Source organism: Myxocyprinus asiaticus, chromosome 32 (genome assembly GCF_019703515.2).
Source record: "Myxocyprinus asiaticus isolate MX2 ecotype Aquarium Trade chromosome 32, UBuf_Myxa_2, whole genome shotgun sequence".
NCBI lineage: Eukaryota > Metazoa > Chordata > Actinopteri > Cypriniformes > Catostomidae > Myxocyprinus > Myxocyprinus asiaticus.
Window position 1 is genome coordinate 8,314,980 of NC_059375.1, and position 24,872 is coordinate 8,339,851.

At 36.7% G+C, this 24,872-nt stretch overlaps 1 protein-coding gene across 1 annotated transcript in view; it reads right to left on the reverse strand.

Moving 5' to 3' along the window:
• LOC127423363 (AT-rich interactive domain-containing protein 5B-like) overlaps positions 1-24,872 on the reverse strand; it is a 177,402-nt gene that overhangs the window by 8,130 nt on the left and 144,400 nt on the right. The window lies entirely within an intron of this gene.

The window sequence follows — 24,872 nt, forward strand, 5'->3', positions numbered from 1 at the left end:
ATGCTGTCTGCCATGCAGTGAGAAAATAAATCAGCTTGCTCTTGAGCCACTTTAATAATAATAAATACATATTTTGGCATATTTTAGACGCTCCTTGCTGAAAAAAACAAAAACAAGTCAATAAAAGCTGATGTAATTTCTGCGGCATTAGCACCACCAAACCCCCCCCCCCCAAAACAAAGAGAGATAGTCCCGACCCCAAATCACGCCATTGTTTGAGTAACGTTGTTGGATGGGGTTTAAGCAGGTTGCTCAAAACAATCCCTTTTCAGTTTTTGAGAAAATTAACCTATGAAAGGCTTACTTATAGATGTCTCTGCATATTAAGCTAGGATAGGAGAAAGTATTTTAATGCAGAAAATGTTACATACTTCAGCTTAATAACTAGTCTACTCGTTTGACCAACATAAAATGGGTGTCATTTTACAACCCCAAATCCAAAAAAGTTGAGACCGTATAAAAAATGCTAATAAAAACAAAAAGTAGTGATTTGTAAATTATATTCACCTTTTGCTACATTGAAAGCACAACAACTACACATTATATGATGTTTTACCTTGCAAATTTCATGTTTTTTTTAAAGTACAGTAATTTCAAATCAGTTGATTGCAACACGCTCCCAAAAAGTTGAGACAGGGGCAATTTAAGACTAATAACAATTTGACGAATTGAAATAAGGCGATGTGAAACAGGAGATGTTAAACAGGTGAGGCAATCAAGGCCTAGTCCTTTGAGAGCAAGGATCGGTCGAGATTTGTGAATTTGCCAACAGATGCGTCAGCAAATAATCCAGCACTTTTAGAACAATGTTTCCAAAAGACAAATTGGAAGGATTTTGGGCATTTCACCCTCTACAGTGCACAATATATTTAAAAGTTTTAAGGAATTTTGTCAAATCTCGGTGCATAAAGGGCAAGACGAAAACCACTTCTGAATGCACATGATCTCTGATCCCTGTCTTAAAAAAACATCATTCATCATTGTAATGGATATCATGAACATGGTCTTGGGATTACTTTAGTAAACCTTTGTTAGTCAACACCGTTTGCCACTGCATCAACAGACACAAGTTAAGACTTTACTATGCAAAGCAGAAGCCCTACATCAACACCGTCCAGAAGCGCTGCTGACTTCTCTGGGCTCGGTCTCATCTAAAATGGAGAGTAGAACAGTGTTTTTGATCAGACGAGTCCACATTTCAAATAGTTTTTGAAAAACAGCCATCATGTTCTCGTGCCAAATCGGAAATGGACCATCCAAGCTGTTATTAGCATCAGGTCCAAAAGCCAGTGTCTGTATGGGCCAAGGGCGTGTCATGGCATGGGTCATCTGTGCACATCTGTGAGGGCACCGTTAATGCAGACAGACATGTACAAATTTTGGAGCAACATATACTGTCATCCAACACCTTCTTTTCCAGAGACGTTCCTGCATTTTCCAGCAGGACAACTTCAAACCACATACTGCCTGGATTACAAGTGCATGGCTGTGTAAGCAGAGAGTGTGGGTGCTAGATTGGCCTGCCTGCAGTCCTGACGTGTCTCCAATTGAGAATGTGTGGTGCATTATGAAGCACACCATACGGCAACAAAGACCCCATTCAATTGTGCAGCTGAAGACCTGCATTATGGATGAATGGGGGAAAATTCCACTTTCTAAACTTAACAAACTTGTGTCTTCAGTGCCCAAATGCTTAATAAGTGTTATTAGAAGAAATTGTGATGTTTCACAGTGGTAAACACTCAAATGTCCCAACTTTTTTGGAGCGTATTGCAATCATATTATTTGAAATGACTGTACATTTAAAAAAAAAAAACAATGAAATTCACAAGGTAAAACATCACATAATGTGTAGTTGTAGTGCTTTCAATACAGCAAAAGGTAAATATAATTTACAAATTATTTAACAAACATATATTTTTGTTTTTATTAGCATTTGGGGTCTCCAAATAGGATTTCGTTTAGGGCCCCGTATAAGCCAACAGAAACTCAGAAACAGAAACAGCAACGCAAGTCGTGAAAAAAATATGAGAAGGTGAAATCGTGAGAAATTGTTGGCTTATACGAATCTGATAGAGAAAAATAAATGAAACCAATAAGTGATGTCTTTCCCAAGTTTAACCCCAACCCCAAACCCAAACCTAAACCAAACCATAAGGTGTAGCCCCTAACCCAAACCCTTTACCTTATCCAAGATTTTAATAGGAAAATAACTTGTGTGTACCACGAAAGAAAGAAAACATTGGGGTTTGGAACAAGATGAAGGAAGAGTATTACAAGTTACTGACATTATTAAGTCATTTGTGTTGCTTAAATAAATATGGAATGAGTAACCAAATTTGTTCACAGACATTTCCTTTCTTAAAATAAAGTGTTGGAATTTATTTGAAATTCTGTTTGTTGACTGGCTGGTCTAAAAGTCATACCTTTTCATAAGAGCCAAGTCATAAAATATCTTACAATTTTGCCATCTTGTATGAATTATTAAGAGGTCTCATGAGACTAAGGTTTTCTTTTTCTTTTTTTTTTTTTAGCACATTTGGTGGGTAATTGATGTTTTATGTATTTTATCGTTCTTGTGCTTTGAAAACAGCAAAAGACTAAAGCAATCAAAGACTGGAGGACTGTATGACATTATGATTTATTTTAGTTTATTGCAGTTTTACGGTATTCTCCTGATATAGTGGCTCAGTAGTTGGGTAAAGGGCACACAGCAATATGATCTGCTTTTCTACTCTTGTAGTCTGATGTTTTTAAAATGCGATTCAATGTGATTAATGAGTGCATGTGGGAACTGTTGGAGACATGCAGGATTATAAATATCTATCGTGACACGCCAGCCATAATCAAAATACATTTCACATCTCGTTTCATGATCTACAAATGCAGAAAAAAAGGGCAGCAGGCATAACCAGTGATTAATATGACAAAGAGTGCAAAATACAACAGACTGCTCTATCTCAATTATTCTGGACTTTTTGGTGTTGTTTTTTTCCCCCTTTTCGTATCACTACAATCACTCCCAGCATCCTCCAATTCTCTTTATCTTCTCCCTCAATTCTTGTTTAATAAGATCTGGCGGCATCTCAAGAGGAATTCATCTCCGCTAGTTTGTAGCCGTGTGTTTACTCAACGCGAGATGTTCGGGGCTCTCAGAGATGGGCCATACTGAGCACGCTCAGACAGGGGCTGTGCGGGAAAACTATGCCGGCTGAGGTTTGGCAGCTGGCCAGTGGCAAAGCTAAGCAGGAGCCCAGAGGGAACATTCATCTTCAGATCCCATTACCAAAAGAGTTTAAACATGTTACAGCTGCTAAAAGTGGAAAACGGCTTGGGTCTGCATAGTCAAATCAAAATAGCAAGCAGCTGCCAAATACCTGATTCCCACTGTAATGTTTCAGGCCATGTTTACATAATAGAGGCATAATAATGCACACAATGACTTATCTTGTTCACAGCTAATCCGCAGAAATCTCTCTCGTCTGGAACTAAGGGGCTGTTTTTCAAACCCCCATAAAGTCTTTATTGAGCGTTAACCGTGTCTTATAACAGCCCAATTCTCAACTGCATGCAAAAAGCCAAAGTACATTTACACAATATTTTCTTTTGATATTCAAGAGGGATAATTAATATCATATGTTACTGTTTTAATCTGCATATTTTGGTGTTTCTTTAACTACAGGCACTTGTATGCCCCTGGGGTTGATTTTTATTAAAATTAACTGATTTCTGACTAACTTTTTTTCCTTTTGTTATATGAAGGTCAAATAATTTAAAAAAAATTGTAAAAATTTTTTCTCATGCCTTCATCATTGCTTACTAATGATTTGAACCAGAATTTAAATCTTAAAATATGAAAACCCTTCATAGAAATTTTTATTCCATTTCAAACAAAGTGTAAAAAATAAACAAACCATTATTGTTTATCAATTGTATCAAAACATATACGCATTGTTTAATCATTATTTTTTAACTATTTTTAAGTACAGATGGTACTCAACCAGAATAGGCCTTGTACTGCCACGGTTAGTAATCATTATCAGCTCTAAACCGCTAAGGGGCGCTATAATCATAGAATTTCAACAGGCGAGAGCTGGGCACCTTAAAGCTCTTTCTCGAAATGTCGCAACCATTCAAGGCAGTAATGCACATTAATCTTGTTTTGCCAACTGCCAAAAAAAACTGGAGAATGACAAGATGAAGAAACAGAAGATTAACCAGAAGAACTAAACAAGAAAACCATCACTAGATTGACTTGTTTGGACATTGCACAATGGATATGTTTGTTAAAACCTTTACTACAACATTTAGAGTTAACGGGGACACCCAAGCATTGGAGACTCCACAGAATGGTATCAAACTAAAAACACGATTTTAGATGTCCTGCAAATGACATTTGTTGGTTCATAAAAGTAAAAAAAATTACAATTCTCCAGCGATTCATGAATATATACAGTTGACTTTGTTAGTAGACAAATTACAGTAGTGAGAGTGTGATATATTTTTTTTAAGTAGGTTTATTTTAAAATTATTTGTAAAAGTCAACAGGAACAAAACCTCCCAAAGTTAATGAAACACCCATTGCGTGGTTAATTTTTATGTGTGAGAGCATTGAGATAAGAATGTGAAATAGCTCCCCGTCACAAGGTGAGATGTCAAGGAATAAATCATGACTAAAATCCCCACTCATTCACTCCACATGACCATTTATGGGAAAGTCACTGTTTTCTTCGAAAGAAAAAAAAAATGAATATCTCAGAAAGTCTTTCCTTACAAGTTTGGCTGTGGAGTGTTTGCTCAAAGGGAAAATGTTTTGAAGAGGTTAAGGGCGTCTGTGAGATTTATATTTTTGTTAATTTCATCGAGCTAAGCAGCTGTCAGATAGACAGCAGCATAACTCCATTTCATACAGCCAGTAAAAAGCACAATGCCAAGTGCAGGAAATGTGCTATTAAATGTTCCTTAAAGAGAGAGGGAAAAAAGAGTGCAAAGCAAGGGAGCAGACTTGCTTATAATATTGGTATGGAATATTTAAAATCAATTATACTGTACAGGTACACATTTCCAGTTCACAGCAGTGCCTAATTCTGCAGTTGATGTATTTTCCTAGTCCGTCTGTATATTCATGGGTTGTAACTGCATCTAATGAATTACATCTATACATACAATGTAACTACATCTAATAAATTTATTTACACATTAATCACAATCATGAGACACAGTGCACCACACACTTGAAAGCTGATGATTCTCATGCACGGCCACAGACAACAAGACGCAAGCTAACTGACAATGACAACAACAAAGTTTAAAGGGATAGTTAATCCAAAAACCTGTTCTGTTCTGCTGAACACAAAGAAAGATTTTTAGAAGAATATCTCGGCTCAGTCAAACAGATTAATATTCAAGTAATTTTTTTACTATAAATTCTCCTCCCTGCCCAGTAGGTGGGAGTATGCACGAAGAATGCAAACTGCCAAAAACAAAAGAAGTATGTGAAAGTGAATGTGGTTATTGATTGTAAAAAGGGACTTAAATATACTGTTTTTACCCACACATATCATATCGCTTCTGAAGATATGGATTTAACCACTGGAGTCTTATGGACTACTTTTACGATTCAAAATGTTGGTACCCATTCACTTGCATTGTGAGGACCTACAGAGCTGAGATATTCTTCTAAAAATCTTCATTTGTGTTCAGCAGAAGAAAAAAAGTCATTTGGGATGGCATGAGGGTTAGTAAATGAAGAGAGTATTTTCATTTTTGTGTGAACTATCCCTTTAAGGCTCTCAAAAAACCAGCTTAAATTTTGCTCTGTTCCTCACACAAAGCTATCGGATCACTTCAACAGAAATATTGACATTTATTCATTTAGTAGACATTTTTTATCCAAAGTGACTACCAAATGAGGAACAGAATCAATTCATCATACAAAGGCCAACAAGTATCACACTGCCAAGTTCCAAAAGTAGCTGGTGTGGTACAGAAGCTAGAGCAAAATAAAGAAACAGACATAGAGATAAATTATTTATTTTTTTAATCATATTAAATAGGAAGCACATAATGATGGCTTTAGTACATTTTTTCAAGATTTCTCCTGTTTTGTTCCCAATATGAAAAGAATGTTACAGTGGTTTGGAACAACATGAGGGTGAGTAAGAAACGACAGAATTTTCCTTTTTTGGATGCAAACGTTACTTCTGGTAGGGACATGTCCTCATGCAAAGAGATATAAGAGTAAGCCAGTGAGCACAAAAACCAAGGACAGGAAAGGGAGTAGGTGCTTCAAGACCACTGACAGCGTCGGTCTTCAAAATAAAAATAAACTTGATTGTAAGGAAAATGCACCATTTTATCACAAATGATGTGGTGGAATACATTTCCCTGGGAAATGAACCAAAACTCCATGATGGTCTGTATGTGTACTCACTCTGGGAGCACAAAGCATAACTTGAAGTGCTGCACAGAGCGATCCATTTACAGGGCCATTTCCCCTCATGTTGGAAACGACTCATGTCCTACTCAAGAGTGAGGGCTCAACCCTCTTCCTGTTCACATTCCAAACATCTCTACAAAGACTGATTACATCTGTGAACCCGAGTTTAACCTAACAGAACGGCTGCCAGTAATGTTGAAGTGTCATGCTGAGTTTTCATGCAGACTTCACTTGTCAGTCCATTACAGCTGTCCAAAGCTTCATTGAAGATGGACCACTTCTGAGGCCGTGGGACCCCTCTTTATATCATATTCCTTTCTCTCTTGCTCCCCAAAGTTTGACTATGCATTCATATTTCTGCTCAATGAAAACTGATTATTAGGTTCAACAAAGCAGCGGAAGAATTCTGGAAAAAAGTGTACATTTTGAAAACTAAATTTTGCATGATAGCTTTGTGTGAGGAACAGACCAAAATGTAAGTCCTTATTCACTGATCAATCTTCAATCTTCTCCACCGAAGCTCGGATGCTATTGAACCCAATCATCATTGGTTCTCGCATGTCTCGGGACTAAACATCCTTGAGGTCAATGGTGCCATATTTGATTTGAGAGCTACGGCAGAGTGGAAGATTTTAAGTGTATAACACATTCAATTTCAGTCTGTTCCTCCCAAAGTTATCGTATGGGTTCAGAAGACTTTGAATATGCCATTGTACTAACTATTTTTATTGTGATTTTTAGGTGTTGTCAGCCATTTGTCAATATGAACTGTTGAAAAGAGCTGCTACAAAGAAGATTCTTTAAAATTCTCCAAAATCACTCCACGAGAGTGAGTTAATAATTATAGGATTTTCATTTTTGTGTGTACTATTCCTTTGATCAGTGACTAAGTTATGAAAACGACTTATTTAGCTCTACTGAATTTATTTTAAGTCCTCTACTTCAGTGCACTGACTGCACTGGTTCATTTTTAGGCCAGATCAACATGTTGTGCAGCCTCTAGCTGGGATCAGGAGTTTCTCAAAACCTCAGTAGCAGCCACCCAGTTCTGGAGCAGCCCGCTTTTGTGCTGGAGCAGGAAAAGAATGCTTATTTATGAAGGTTGGACGTCTAACCATCACCACCACTGTGAGTAGAGCCAAGCTGCACCTGCAGAGTAAGTTGCCAACCAAAACCCCTTGTACTCAAAAAAAAAGTTCCACTTTTCAGGCTTACAGCTATACTCGTATCAGAAAAGGCAGATTGGGCAGGAATATTAATGCAGTCCATATCACCTGCACATATTAGAATCCAAAGATGGAGAAATATTAATACCTGAAGATGTAAATCCTCTCTAACAATCCATGAGGTAACATGATCAAATGTCACGCTAATAGCATATTTTGACAAAATAAAAAATTGGTTGTTATTTTAGTTAAAGGCTGAGGTTTAATCATTTTGTAATTGGTTGCTAAGATTTTCTGGGTGGTTGCTAGGTGATTGTTTACTGGCCCAAGTCAAAAGTGCCCACCCCAACGTCTCTATGCTATTTTGGACTTCAGATATGGCTCAGGTCACTTCTTCAATGTTAGTCTAAAAAGTAATAGAACAAACGGTCTGGGGCAAGTTATGCATGGAAGTTTATAGTTTTTTTTTTTTCCGATTTGGTATTTTAAAAGTGGTAAATTTTCAAAACTCTTAGTACTAATATCACAACAGATCATCAAAAAATTAAGTTTTTTTTTTTATTCAGCATATTTTCATTTGACAAAATCACAAAGTAATGTTTTCACCCCAACAAATTAGTGTTTCATCTATGTATATTTACCTTTTAAGTAATTGCCTTTCATAATGCAATTAACATCAATCTTTTTATTTGCATCTTTTCTCGTTCATTTTAATAATCTGATTTAATAAATCATTCAATGGATCTTAAAGGGGCCATGATCTGAGGAATCAAATGTTCCATGATCTTTTAACATATAAGAGTTTATTGTTCTATAAAAACATACTGTAAGTTTCAGAACTCAAAACTTCCTCCTCACTGCAGTTTGCACTTACTGAAACCAAGCTACCAAAATGACTCATTCTCAACTTCCTCCACATTGTGATGTCATACTGTGGTAGACATTTACATCTGACTGCCTCCACAACAACATTTCAATTCCTACTTTACCTTATCTCTTCCGTAATCCATAGCCCACCCAGTAGCGGTGAGCAGTAAGATGGCAAGAAGAGAGCAGATCAGTCAAGAGCAGAGAGCCAATCATAACAGTAGGCAATTACTGTCAAGTCTTAAAGTAGAAGCAGCACCAAAACCGAGTGTTTCATGTCATGTTTTACAAATACATAACTGTTTTTTGTGCAAAAAACTTTACTAATATTATAAATGAGCCTCAGTGAATATATTAAAATGAGTGATGTCAGTTGTTTAAAATTTTTAATTGAGATTAATCGCATAATTTTTTGTAGTCAATCGTGATTAATTGCAAATTTGGATGGTGCTGAAATCTAACACTATATATACTTCTTTTCCTGTCAAAATGTATTTATTTCCATTTTAGGAAAGAAAACAAAACAATATGTAACAATATAATGCTTTATTAACATTTTCCAAACAAAGACTTCCATAGTATAAAGATAGAAATGCATTAAAATATCACCAATTCAAGTAACATTAAATGTTTCCCAAAGTCTAATTGTGAGTTTGACTAATTGAAAGAAATAGTTCCCACATAAGTTGCATTTTCGTTGCAATGGGCATTAAATCTCTTACACTCTCATCCTCCACAATATTAATCTGCCGGTAGACTGTGGCTCTCTGCTTTGCTACAGCAATCTTGAAGTCACGTTCATGATTAGTGTCAGGGCGGCAACGCCTGCATCACCACTTTGAAAAGCGCTTGCAGACAAAAATGTCTCATTCTGCATTTTGGTGATAGTTAAGACTTGACGTGCTTCTGTGGTAATTAAAATCGGCTGAAAAATACTTGATTTCTAGTCCTGTCTGGGCTTGTTTTGTACATCAAATAGTGTTAAGCGGTCATTTCCCCATCATTTGATCACTGACATGGAAGTGCTATAGTGTGTGTTGTGAAATGTGTGTCAGTGTAATGACTCCGGGCACATTACAAAGGTTCCGCCCTTCCAAGAAGTGTTTATGCTGTTGATGCTGTATTAATGGTAAATGCATTAATCGTGATTAAGAAAAATCACATGTGTTAATTCTGACAGCTCTAATTAAAATAATAAAATAATAAAATAAGGCATGTCATGACCCCTAGTAAATCAATTAATCATTTGGTATACCTATAGGTTTTCAACTGGTTTGATTATTTTGTGTTATGTCAAAGTCCCTTGAATGGCAAGTCAGTCCACTTGGCAGCCATCTTTGGAACGCTCCCGGGTAGCTATTTTCTTTGGATACAAGCGGCATAAAATACAGCTCCTATATACTTGAATGAGGAAAGACCGAAATCTCCAAAATGGTTGGTCAAGATTATCATCAAATAACACATTTAAAATCAGCAGTAAAATCCGACAAAAATGGTCTCATGAATAGTGCTTCTTTAGCTTGTCCAGCTAATGTGCATGCATGAGTTAACTGTCTGTATCTGAAGGGTGATTGGCTCTTTTACCTGTAAGGCAGGACTTCCTTTTCTACACACGCCATATTGGGTGTTCCAATCTCTCCCATTCATTTTGATACAAGTGCTCCTTCTTGGGCTAAATAGTCTCTGGTTATGTGTTAAAGTATCAACATCCTTTGAAACAGGATAACCAAACATTTTGTGATTTTGTGTTACAACATTGCCTGTTTATTACCATATGTAATGACAATTGTTTACAGTACTGTATGTCATGTCAAGACATTTTATTTGTATAGTGCTTTTCACAATACACGTTTTAAGGCAGCTTTACAGAAGATTTTGCTGTAATGTATGTCATGTACAGTACCATATACACATAAGTTATAGTGATGCTTGTTTTAGCAAACACCACTAATTATTACCCTGTAAGCCCAAAGCATCTAAATGAAACAACTAATTAAAAACTGCTTAAAAAATCATTTATTCTAGGTTATGTGTAGACTGTCAAAAAGAATCGTACAGACAGCAAGTACATTTTTATAGCCTTTTACGATACCACAATTAATATTAATACCTACATTTTTCCAAGAAAATTTCAGTGACAAAGTGACTTTGGTGTGCATACTGCTTCCCTGTCATTAATTCAAATGTGTAATTGCTTGAGGAACCATGAGGAGAATAGAGCTTCTTGTATGATGTGGACAGATAAGGTCAGCATCACAGTGATAGCAGCCTGCTGAAAACCACAATAGTGTACCTGTATGCTTTTGTCTGCGTACGCTCTTCTCTCCTCTGGGAGACTGCTGAGTGGGTAATAAGATTCGGTTGCAGCATCTCTTTCCCCCTCCATCCTTATATAACACTTATTTCCATAATAAGCAACTCAGAGAATGCTCGATCGATAAAATTAATCATACTTAAAGAACACAATAATTATACAAAGACCAGCATTTATGCTTTGCTTTAAGGTGCTGTTTTTCTGCCATCCTTGCCCAGAGATGGGCTGTATTACAGAAAAGGGACATGGGCCACTGGAACGTGGTGCTTATAAAAATCAAGTGGGGCGAAGAGTAAATGCAGATGTGACCGTGATACTGGAAAACTTGCAAAACTACTACTGGAAGTCAATGTAAACAATGAGCAAAGTATTGCCACAAGTATTGTAAAAAATACAGTGTAAAACTCTTAGTTTCAAGTCTGTATTTTATTTTTCAACAATTGGAGCTAATTCACCCAAAAAAATCACCCAAAAATTATTGTCATTATTGTCATTATTTTAGTGCTGTACATTTTTAATCGCGATTAATCGCAAATTTGACTCTATATATACTTATTTTTCTGTCAAAATGCATTTATTTCCTTTTTTTTTTTTTATTTGGAATGCCCAATTCCCAAATGTGCTCTAAGTCCTCGTGGTGGCGTAGTGACTCGCCTCAATCCGGGTGGCGGAGGATGAATCTCAGTTGCCTCCGCATCCGAGACGTCAATCAGCGCATCTTATCATTGAGGCTTGTTGAGCGCGTTACCGCGGAGACATAGCGAGTGTGGAGGCTTCACGCTATTCTCTGCGGCATCCACACACAACTCACCATGTGCCCCACCGAGAGCAAGAACCACATTATAGCGACCACTAGGAGGTTACCCCATGTGACTCTACCCTCTCTAGCAACCGGGCCAATTTGGTTGCTTAGGAGACCTGGCTGGAGTCACTCAGCACACCCTGGATTTGAACTTGCGACTCCAGGGGTGGTAGTCAGCGTCTTTACTCGCTGAGCTACCCAGACCCCCTTATTTCCTTCTTAGGAAAAAAAACAAAACAATAAGTAACAATGCTTTATTAACATTTTCCAAACAAAGCCTTCCACAGTATAAAGATAATTTATTGCTACAATTCAAGTAGCATTAAACGTTTCTCTAAGTCTCTAAGTGGGAGGTTGACTAATTGAAAGAACTAGTGGTCCCATAGATTGAGTATGCATTGCAATTTGCATTAAATCTCTTCAGCTCTAATCCTCCACAATATTAACCAGCCGGCAAACAATGGCTATCCCCTTTGCTACATCAGTTGTGCAGCTGCATTCATGATTCCTGTCAGGGTATCAGTGCCAGCGTCAAGTGCCACTTTGAACTACACATGAAAAGCGCTTGCAAAAAAACTATGTTTTTGCATTTTTGTGATAGTTATGACTTGACGTGCTTCAGTGGTAATTAAACTGTGCATTACAGAGGCTGCAAAGTACTTGGGCTAGTACAAACTGGGCTTGTTTTGTACAACAAATAGCGTTAAGAGGTCCTTTCCCCATCATTTGATCACTAACACGGCTGTTTGTATATGTTTGTGGTGTGTGTGTCAGTGTTATGACTCCGGGCAGACACATAGCAAAGGTCCCGCCCTATTCCGACCAGTGTTTATGCTGGTTTATGCTTTATTATCAGTAAATGCATTAACCGCAATTAAGAAAAATGAACGTGTTAAACTTTTTTAACTAAGTGTATGTGTGGGTGATATGACCAAAATCTTTTATCATGATTTGAGTCATTTTATATCATGATAATGATATATATCACGATATAGTAATTGTTTTTGGAAAATCAATATTGGAATTTGGAAAAGCAATATTATTATTATTAACATAAACTTTCCTCAAGAAACTCAAGATCTTCCAAAGCAATGCAACAAAGAAAATAATGCATACAACCGATCATTTATAATAGAAAAATACGGATGGGCGAAAGCAATGTCTGGCTGAAGATGGTGACCATCAATTACTCTCACTTGGTCGAAGGCGTGCTTAAGAGTCTCGTCTCGCATCTGTTCCAGAGGGAAATCCCCTGCAGGAAATCCTCTAAGGGCTTGGGAAGCCGAGACTTCCCCCTCCCTTACATCATCCTGATGTGGAACTGACGTAGACGGCCCCAGCTCTGCCTCCCCAGCCAGCACATCACAAATCCCACACCGAAACGCTCTGTTACAGGACCCATCCGCACAAATTTCCCTTAATAATGTGGAAAACACTGGCCAATTCGTGCCCAAAATTAGCAGATGGGTGAGGCGCAAACTAACCGCAGCCTCGACACTATGCTTTTGTCCCTGAAACTGAATCGTCATGGTCACTATAGGATAACCGTGGATATCCCCATGCATACACCTTACCTTCATCTTGTGACTAGCCCTCAAAGCCTCGTCTTGAACCAGGCACTGATGGATGGAGGTTTAGCTGCAACCTGAATCCACCAAGGCCTGGTATGTACCCCCCTTAATACTTAATACAGGAATGCGGTATATCCCAGCTCGATTGGGGTCGGCCTGTGGCGTGACGGGGACCCCAACCAATGTCCCCACCTCCATCACCGGGCATTGGTCCCGGAAATGCCCAGGCTCCCCACAGCTCCAACAGACCGGCCCAGGCTCCACACCCGCACCCGTGACAATGGGTCCACCACCCGGGGAGTGAGAGCGGAGAGGGGCAGGGGAAACCGGCAGGTAGTGCAAACCTCGGAGTCGGTATGGGAGGGGCTTCTCCCCATTTCTGGAAGATCTCCGGATCGTCTAGAGGGCCCATCTTGATTAGCGGAACCTGGGGCGGGGCTGTTACAGGGTCACGGCGGCAGCACCCTCCTGGTGCAGCAAGCCACAGAGCTCGAGGAGGGCCTGATGCTGTGTCTAGTGGATGCTGGCGAGGGTCTTGACCACGTCCTCCAGAGGTGAGGGATCCATGGCGGCATTCTTCCTCCCTTAATCCTGGGTTTCGGCACCAGTGTAACAAGTAAAAGATGGGCAAGGAGGAGGCGGGAACCGACAGAACAGTCAACGTAAACTTTAATGACATAAACTCAACTTAAAACAACATAAAACACATAGACGCGCACACACACAGACACAAAGCAGCCACGTGTCTCTCTCTCTCTCTCGAACTGTTGTCTCCAGCTCCCCTTTATCTCTCTCTCCTGCTGATTAGGTGACTCAGCGCCGGCTGTGCACCCTCACGGCCCGGCCACGCCGTCCTCCTCGTCACAATAATTTTTTTTGTGTGATTCATTTGAGGAGGTAAAACAGATTGCTTGCATTAGGAGTGATTATCATCGTGCGACACAATTTGCAGATTTACTTTTTCTGCTCTGTGTTAGCTTTTGTGAACCCACACCACAGATGTCGCACCTGTTTTAATAACAAGCTCCTCTTCATTTTCTAGTCTTGTTTGGGAGTCATCCCGTTCTGTGGAGATGTCTTTCTCCATTCGGGATTTTCCTGGGTCAGAAATGATTCAGTAGCGCGAGTGATCCCCCTCTCTGACATCGGGAGGCCTGCTGGACTTGCGCGCATTTCTGTGCTCCAGAGATGCAACACGGACATGAAACACAGATGCGAGTGTGAGACGAGAAGCATATTAAGCACTTACGAAGTGCCAAACACGAGATGAATGTCATTGAATTTGCTTTGGCGGCCGGCAAAAAAATTTTTATGTCATAAAAACTCTGTTCATGTTTCTTCAATTCTCTCAGTATCACGTGAAGCCCTGCCCACAGACAGATAAACCCATGTTGTGCACATGGATATTTACAAATCGCAATATAAAGACATAGCAAAATCTCTATTGATTGACACTTTATATTGTCGCCATGATATATATCGTCATATCACCCAGCCCTAATTAAGCACATGCATTAACGCATTAACTTTTACAGCTATACATTATTTAATCACCCTCATGTCACTCCAATCATAAAATATATATATCTATTTATTTATTTATTTATTTTTATTTTTTTTGCCATATAAAGGAAATAGTGACTCAGGTCTGTCAAGTTCCGTAAACAAAAGAAAACCCATTAAACCACAGTAAAAGTAGTCAATGCGACTTGTGCTCAGTTTTCCAAGTATTCTGAAGCCATACAGTCCCTTTCTGTTCACTTTGGTTTTATGGTGTTTTTGTCCATTATGGAGCTTGGAGCTTATTTTATGAGCTGGTTTATATTTCGATTTATTTTAGATGACATTTTTAAACTCTATTACCAAAATTTGGAACATGTCTGAATACAGTTTAAAATCCTGATTTGTGTGATTTTGCTATTATTATTATTATTTTTATTTTTATTTTTTGGCAATAAACATAAAACATCAAGATAAAAAAGACAAAATGCATCAAATTAAAAGAAATAAACTTGAAAAGTAACTACGCTGTTGATTTGTAGTTATTATTAAATTTATTTTTACCATATTTAAATGAAAGAAAAATATTTATTTGATAAATTTTTTTTTCTATTTAAATTAAAGAAAAAAATACTTGATCTTTTTTTTTTTTTTTTTTTTTTTTAAATAACTTGGGTTACAGGATTCAATTGTTGAGCTCATAATTCAGACTGATCTCACAGTGAATTCGAAAACAATAGGTTGACTTTTCTTGAGCTAAACTTAGTCTGTGCTATCCCAAATTCAAGTGTTTTTGAACGTAAGAGCACACGTGAGCTCCAGTTTACGGTTGAAATGCCCACAGAAGAGCGCCAAAAGAGCAAATACCAACCCTAAACCTAACCATCAGTGGAGTAAAAATGTAATCTTAGATGGAAAATGGAACCTCCGAATCGCACTCATCACTGATTGTGAATGCAATTTCATCCTGGTTTCAACACAGTACGAGACCCCAGGTCTCTCTCGCTGCTGATGCGATGCACTTCCAGTCATGCCACAGGATAAAGATAAAATCGCCTGAACTGATGCAAAAATGTTCAATGGGAGATGGCGGTTGTCCGTAACTCGGCATAATGGGGCCGATGCCAGGGTATACTGTAACATTTGGAAGCAACATTCCAACTTCCCGTGCGATCATGTAGTGTAATCATGTGGAAAGGGTTGCATACAAAATGCGAGACATTTTGTCGGATTCTGACATATAACCTTTTCAAATCAAGCTATGTTAATTTAATATTATATTATAGTTTATATAGCATCTTCTCACAATAAAAACATGGGATTTGTGCCTCCAATACTTTAAAAATGTAATGGGACACAAAGGTGAACTCAATTCATGTAGAGTGCCTATAATTTCCTATAAGGACCCTGTTTAGACAGCGGATCGCTGTAAGAGATACATTGGAAGAGGATAATCTGTACTATGTTTTGCAATTTCCTGTGCAGCGGTGGCAGTTGGTATTATGGAGGAAGAGGCTGTGCTGAGGTCAGTGGGGCTTTCCTGCATGGAGAAGTAGCATTTCTGCGTGCAATAGTGGAAACCGTAAGGGCCCCACTCCTGCCAGCCTTACAACTTAATTTGCTGCAGCCCTTAACCACAACCACATGACCATGGCAGAACTGAAAACACTGCCAGCCTGCTCCCGAGAACAGATATAGTAAACTTGTGGTCAAGTTTCAGATATTAACTAGTACTGAGGCTAGTATGCAGCTGCATTCAGTTGTAAGGATGTATTGAAAAGACACATTTGTACATTTGTTCTAAAGACCTCATTACACTGAATTACTCTAAATAAAATGGTTGTAGTTGTGGAATGAATTGAAACAGCACAGAATATAACAGAATTGCTGATAGGTTGCTCTTAAATCTTTTGAGGGTTTAAATGCAGAAATGTGAAGCATATCATTTTATAAAAGCACTTACATTTATTCGTATTATTTGATCTGTAAAGTTGTTTAAATTGTCATTTTAACAGTCGTTTTAGGGTTTATAATGTTACATTGTCATTGCAACAAAGTTGTAAAATTGGATATAACTTTTCACAGAAAAGGTTAGTAAGCCATTTTATAACACTAAAATCAATGTTAACACACATATTGTTTACATCTTATGGCTACACTTTTGAAACAGTGAGTATTTCAACGTTTACGTATTGGCCCCATTCACTTCTACTGTAAGTGCCTCATTGTAACCCAGACTTTTGCTTATTTTAAAGAAAAGGAGGGACAAGTTGAAATACAATTTTTGGTAATCAACACTAAACCACAAATGCTGTCAATTGAGTTTAACTTGTATTGAACATGATATATTCCCTTAAAGGAGTTCTCAGTTGTTTTTATTTAAGTGTCAGATGTTTCTCCTAAAACTTCCTAAAATAAATAAAATTAGACACAAATGAAACAGATGTTGACATACAGAGCTATGAAATTAATGTAGACAGCATGTCTCAGAATTTGACAAGACAATCATCTTGAATGAGGTAATTTTGAAATTTCTGACTTTTGCTTGCAGACTTTGGTATTTTGGCAAATCTGAGCACAATTTGAGACACTGTTGTGATCTAAAACACATTAGATTACTGCAGTCTTTTTCTCATGAGAAACCTTTGAGAAGCATTAAGATATCTCAATTACATCTTTTCTTTCCAGTAGGTGACTACGAAGGAACTAAAAGTCTAATTTCATTTGTTGCACATTTATTGCTGGTACATATTAAAGACCTTCTCTGAAAAGTGAGTCATTTAGTCCTGGAGATATTTTTCCCCTCTCTCTTCAACTCATAGTGCTCTTTGCCACAAAATGACTAATATTTAACAGACACTCCTGTGAGCGTGGGTGCTGCTATTAGAACAACAACCCGCAATCAATACTCATGTTTCCGCTGTCCACTGAAATCGCTCATGTACAAATAGCTCTGTTGATTTACATAAGCATTACATAATCTCATAGACTTGCATTTGAAGAATAACATTTGGATGATCTGACGTTGCCACAGTAACAGAAAAATATACAAGTACAAATATATCACTAATACAGTGCGAGGACAAATACTGTATACCAATATATAATATGTGTAAACTGAGACTTTATAGACATACAGTAGGCGGCTTCTGGTTTTTTAAGTATTAAATCAATATTAATGTCATTTGATTCTTGGAAAATCCAATGAATATTGCAACACATCTATGTCATCTATCACCTAAAAATGAAAATAAAGTTAGACATAAGAAATTATATTTGTTTAAAGGAAAATGAAAGCCTATTTTAGTACTATTAATTATTTATTTATTTATTTTTTGCATTGTGACGTAATTTTTATGATAATTAAGCCCTTTTTGCCCCAATTCTCATTACCGTAATTTTTTTTTATTTTTTTTTATTTCTCATTAATGTGAAAACAAAAACAATCTATACAATTTTAACACTTAAATTGATGCATTTGAATAAATATATACAGTATATTACCAGTATACATGTTCCCTGGGAATCAAATCCAGGACCTTGGAGTTACTAGCACTCTACCAGTTAACTCACAGGAACCCCAGATTTTAAATATTTATACATCATGGAAGTATTTGTTGTTCTCCATTTCATTTATGCAGATTTAAATAAATAAAAAATGAAATAAAATAATTGTATAGTAAATTAAATAAAAGTATAAAAAAAATATAAAAGTATATATGTATTACAGTAGGCTAATGAGAATCTAATGGGAATAAAAAAAAAAAAATTCCAATGAGGAATAATATCACAATATTAAAAAAATATATATATAAAAAAAAAGGAAGAAAGAAAGAAAAAAAAGTCCTTAATGGTCAAAATAGGCTTATATATAATATTTTATTAATATATAATCTCAGTTTTTCCTACAACCTCAGCACTGTTTATGATACACTTCCACTGCTTGGTCACAAGATGGCGCAATACACAGATGTGAGAGACCATGAAACAGGAAGTTAAATATTACACCAAGAATTACAACCACAACTGTTTCAACGCCTATTTTTAGCATGTTTGTATTTGAGCGCTCTCACACATAGAGAGACGCTCTGATCTCCCCCAGCACCCCTCAGGCCACATACCATAATAACTAAGACAAATGGTTGTTGACATCAACAATTTCATTTTCTCATTCATCTCATTCCAAAGCTTTGGTGTTGGGGAGACGTGCCTGGGATCCGACATTAACTGCATATTAAACAAGCCCACTGCTGGAGCCTTCAGTTTACGTCCACAGAAGTGCTCCTAATGAGCGCTTGCTGAAATGCCACGGACTGTAAATGCTGACCACAGCCGCAGTAAATGTGTAACACAGCTAGATGGCAGATCAGCAGGTTTCTGATGCTAAACGAATGTTAAACAAACAACCAGAGGCCTGTTATTGGACATATGAGAGGTTACGCAGAGCACCAGGGCCTGAGGATATAGATAACCATTAAAAATTGTACAACTATATTCTTCAGTCTTTTGATGATATTCAATACTTATGTCTCAGTACATATATATATATATATATATATATATATATATATATATATATATATATATATATATATATATATATACTGTGAAATGGCTTAAAAGGATCAATAAAAAAGTAATTAATGTAAAAAAAAAAAAAAAAAGAATCTAGTTCAAAATATAAAGGGTTTTGCACAAAATAAACACAAGGAAGAATAATATTTTAAGATATTTTACTAATTAACCAGTTAATTTTACTTCACACAAACACAAAAATTCTGCCATAATTTACTCACTCTCATGTTGTTCCAAACCAAAAGATGCTAGTCTGACAGCCTCAGTCATATATATATATATATGTGTGTGTGTGTGTGTGTGTGTGTATGTATGTATTAAATTAGTATTTAATTGATATGTATGTGTGAATGTTTTAGTTTTTTACTTTTGTGTATGTTTAACTTATTGTTTACTAATTAATTAACTATTACTTTTTAATTGAATATGTATTTTTATGTAAGTTATTTAAAACTTTTTAATATTATTAATTTTAATAAAATCACTTTCTTTGACCTAATTTCTGATATATGAAAAACTTTATGCTGCACTTGTATGAACTGCAATATACGGTATACAGTATATTTATACAACTTCTAAAGCTGATGGATGTAATTTCTGCGTCACTAGCGGCACCAAACGGAATTGCAAAAAAAAAAAAAAAAAACTTTTCACACTTTCTGAATATGAATACGCCCCGAGTCCCGCCCCCAACTCACACCATTAGTTGATTAACGTTGTTGGGGCATGTCTAAGTGGGTCGCTCAAAACAAACAGAGCAATTTTCACAGTGCAACAGAAACAGTGTTTAGAGTTTTCAGAAAAAAATTACTTATGAATGTCTTCCCTTATGAAAATCGAGAGTTCATTACAAATTTGCTGCAAACTTGCCACAAATTAGCCACTGATAATTTTCACATGCAAATGAGCTTTGTGGCAAACTTGTGGCAAATTGTCTATTGTTGCCAAAGGTTTGCCGGAGGCTCACAACTATCAGCGAAGAGCTGCAAACATTTGCGGTGAATCAAAAGCTCATTCGCATGTGAAAATAACGAGCAGCAAATTTGCTGCAAATTTGCGGCAAGTTTGCAGCTAGTTTAGATTGTTTGTAAGGGTTATAGCATATTACTAACCACTGTATATTAGGCTGGCATAGGAGAAAGTATTTTAACACAGAAAAGGTTACATACTTCAGCCTTAAATGTAAAATGCTGCATAATCGCTGAATCTGAGTTTTGAGTCAATTAATTGAAATAAACAGTTTGAACTGATTCACAGAAATTATTAAACTTTCCAATTATAATGGCATTTTTGCTTGAGATATATCACCCAGCCCTACTCCAAAGCACTTTTAATGATCACATCTGTGCGATCTGGGATCAAACTCAGCCCTTAAAAAGGGGTTATAATTTGAAGTATTTGAGAGAAAAAAAGCAATATTTTTTCTGCATTTCTCTGCAGGGGGAAATGTTGAATTAATCATAGAGACAGACGGGGAGAGAATGTGAGGCTGTTTGTGTGCATGTGTGTGTGTGGGAGAGAAAGAAAAAACAGACATTGTTTCCTAAGCTTTGCATGACGTCTGAAAGGTTTTGTTGAGAAGTCGACCCTTGAACTAATCCAGATTCACACAGCTAAACAGAGAGGGGAGGGAATGCCAAACCAGGCCTTTTGTCATTCCTGGCCTTTAGACCTAAAATTACCTCACTTACTCCCTTCAGGCTAAAACCCATTAACTTTCAAAAGCCAACTTTAATTATTAAACACTCTAAATAATATGCAATGAGTGCTGTGTTTTTGTAGTGTAAGTCGTTTGTACCAAGACATCCTCCCTGTGAAATATTTTATTGTTGGAATGCGCTCTGTGTTGCAGACCAAAATGAAAGCCACATTCCTGGGTAGTGATTTAAAGACATGAAATTAGAGGCCTGAGCTCTTTTGAACGCTGTTCAATCTTTAGCCCAACATAAACACAGTGTTTTTTCCCTCAGCAGAATGTGAAGAGATAATGCATAACTAAGCCATATGTGGAAAACGAAACATCAATACAGTGGTTGTTCCAAAACAAAGCCTTAAAAAAGAGCTTTTTTATCTTCAGACTATAAATAGACAGGGAAACTGGGCATGAAGCAGCGCTGGGCAAGCAAAGACTAACCTTAATAAATGTCTAATATAGAGTCTTTCCAAACTTCGTAAAAATGTTGTGCCTTGCCTCTACAGACAAAACATTCTCTTTGCAAGTACGTCGAAAAGACGTTAAGTGGAAAGTTTAATGTTCAACGGGAATGCACACTTGAACTGCACTCACGTTTATGTTTGCACACTTCAGTAAAGTGTGTTTCTGGCCTAAGATAAACTTCAACAGAATATGCTGTTTGATAATGACTGCTACAGTAAATACACATGAGCGAAGTTTTCACGATTTCAGCATTTACAGCCTGATCTCATAAAAATGAAGTGATTGTGGCAAGATTTTTGCAAAATGATTTTGTGTGATTCATTACATGTATCGCGGCAGTTCCAAGGTCAAATGTCCACTGTGTGTCACTAAAAGCGAATAACATTTTCTCACAAACAGATGAAGTTTTAAAGGTATATGCTCTATCGAGTTTTAAATCAACAAAACCTACTGTCCCTCCCTACACCTTAAACCTAAACCTAACCGATAGTGTCATAAAAGAAAATGTGAGATAAAAATGTGATTGCTGAAGTAACCACTTCATTTTGTAACACTATGACACTTTCAGCTCACGTGTTGACTTGCATACTTTTCATGACTCGTAGCCCGGTCCTTTAAGTAAGTGTTTATGACCTGATAATCTGCCGTTTTACTTGTGATTTGTGTGAAAGGGAATAAAAATCGTTGACGTGCCTCTAGTGTTCATTTCACCAGCAAACTGCGGCAATACGTACAATCAGCCAAGATGTGATTCTATAAAACCTGGTTGAAAATATCAGTAGTCAATAAACATTCCATTGAAATTTAATGATTTGCAATACCACTTTTGGTATTAAACACCCTTTTTTATCTGTAAGGTTAAATATGAATGTAAATAATTAAGTAAATTGCAATAGTATACAGTACAAGAGTTAAAAATGCCATTTCAGTACAGTTCTCAAATAAGTAAACATTGCTTCAAGGTTTTAAGAAATTATTGAAGTAAACAGTCACTAATAAAGAACAAAGAAATAAATTAAGAGCATTATGAGTGTTAATGCGTGCATCCACATTACTGCAAATGTGCATATGCGAGGGTTTGAAATCAGCCACTGTTAGTCACACAGTCCATGGCACAACTGATTACATTTTTTTCCAAATGTTAGTATCCATTTGGTACCAAAGAACCTAAGAGCATTATCTTTATTAAGAAACAACTCTGCTGACAGACAATTAATCATCTTTGTGCTGGTGCTAGTTGAAACAATCGCTTTTGTCTTGTTAAAGAATGAACACGATGGCATCTTAGGATGGCAAATGAGCCTGCGCCTGTTAATGATTTGGAGGGATAATAAATGCATATTGCTGTTGTTTACTGCAACCGCAGTCTCGAATGAACCTCCGTTGACTCTGGGGACAAAAACAGCTGATGCAATACTCGCCAGGAATAAGGCCTCCTTCAAAGAGAGATCATTAAACTCCACTTAAAGGGTTTGCATTAAAATCTGTCATACTGGAGAGAGGTTCAAGGATGAGCTCTGTGAAGCATGACTTGTTTGAATTTAGAGCAAACATTAATTCTGGGGGGATACGAAAATCAATAATCAAGTACGGTGAGGATCCCGCATTTTGCTAGAAATGCCACAATGCAATTTGTCATCAATAAAAATGGTTCGGAATAGCATACTAAACTCACTATTTTGCAGTATATAGTATGGTAGGTATATAAGTGGCACTAGCAACGCCAATGTCATGGGTTAAATTCTCAACGAATGCACACAAACTGATAAAATGTACACACTGAAGGCAGTAAATGTCGCTTTGGATAAAAGCATCTGCCAAATGCATAAACATAATATAATGCAGTATGCAAAATGTTTGTGTATATATATATATATATATATATATATATATATATATATATAGTAAATAATAATATATTATATAATCATATATGTTTTATTTTTTTACACAAAATTCAATAAATAATCCAAAATAACCCTTTTTATTTCCAAGAAAATAACTGGACACCACTAGCATAAATTATGGCTACTGTTTTACTTACTACTGTTTAAAAGTCAATGAAACAGAAAAAATCCCGCACACTATCCTGGCTTGCAAAGAGTATCAAAATGTATTCAGCAACGTTTCGGTCACTCGACCTTCGTCAGGCATTTACAAACAGAGAGCAACAGCACCAAATTTAAAATATGTCATGACCAATCAACACATCTGATGACCATGACATCACAACCAATGACAATCAATAAAATAGAGAACATCTAGAAAACTATAAATACAGAAAAAAGAAACACATACATCACATATACAGACTTATATTATACTACTGTTTAAAAATAGTAGGCAGTATGCAGTTTATACTGTACAATATTAAGTTAACAAGGTTGTATTTTATTCTGAACATCGCCAATGAATGCACATAACAGTTGATTTTTTGTATCAATTGAAAGCCCAATAAGGTAATATTTGCAAGTAGTCATGCAAACATTATTCAAGCATTATGCAAAGCAGCATGCTTTCTGAATTGTTTGCTTCTGCAGTGGTGACTGCATTGAGAAATCTCCTGAAGAGCTTTTTTAAAAAAGAAAAAAAGAAAAAGGACAGTAGAAATTCACACAGTAACAAACCTCTGTGGCAGAAAAACTGAAGTTGCTCGACAAGGTTTATGGAATGCTGTTATCTGCAGAGGCATTCAAAGGAAGAACATTTATAGAACAAAGATCTCTCTCTGGGAAGAGGAGGATTAAATAAATAATCAGGGCCAGATTGATCAGTGCCACTGACCTATATAATTAAAAATCAGAAGGGAGGTGGGCTAGAATGCCGCAGCCTCTATCAAGGTTATTGATGCCATATTTTATGACCCAATTTGTAATCTACATTTGTTTATCTTCCCCAGCAACATACATAGTAGCCAAAATCTAATCAGATAATAAAGTAAATATCAATAGCAACAGTTAATGATATTTTGAATACAAATACCAACCTCTAACGGATGCTAAAGGAATAGTTTAACCAAAGAAGGAAAAGTCTGTCATCATTTACTCACCCTGTTCCAAACCTGTCTGACTTTCTCTCCTTTGTGGAACACAAGGGTGAATTTACTGTATGAAGAGTATCTTGGCCGCTTTTTTATATATATATATGGGGCTGTCAAGCTTTGAAATGACAAAAAGTACCATAAAAGTAGTCCATACAATTCATGCGCTATACTGTATATTCCAAGTCTTCTGAAGACCTACGATAGCACTGTGTGAGGAACAGAACGAAATTTGTTATGTATGATAATCTTACCCTCAGATTTTCCCTGAGTAACAAATTTCAGGTCTGTTCATCACACAAAGCTATATGGCATATGAACACATATATAACGCATGAGTCATTTGGACTATTTTTATGGTGCTTTTATTTAGGGCTGGGTATTTATACAGATTTCCTGATTCGATTCCAAATTCACAAGCTCTCGTTTCGATTCCGATT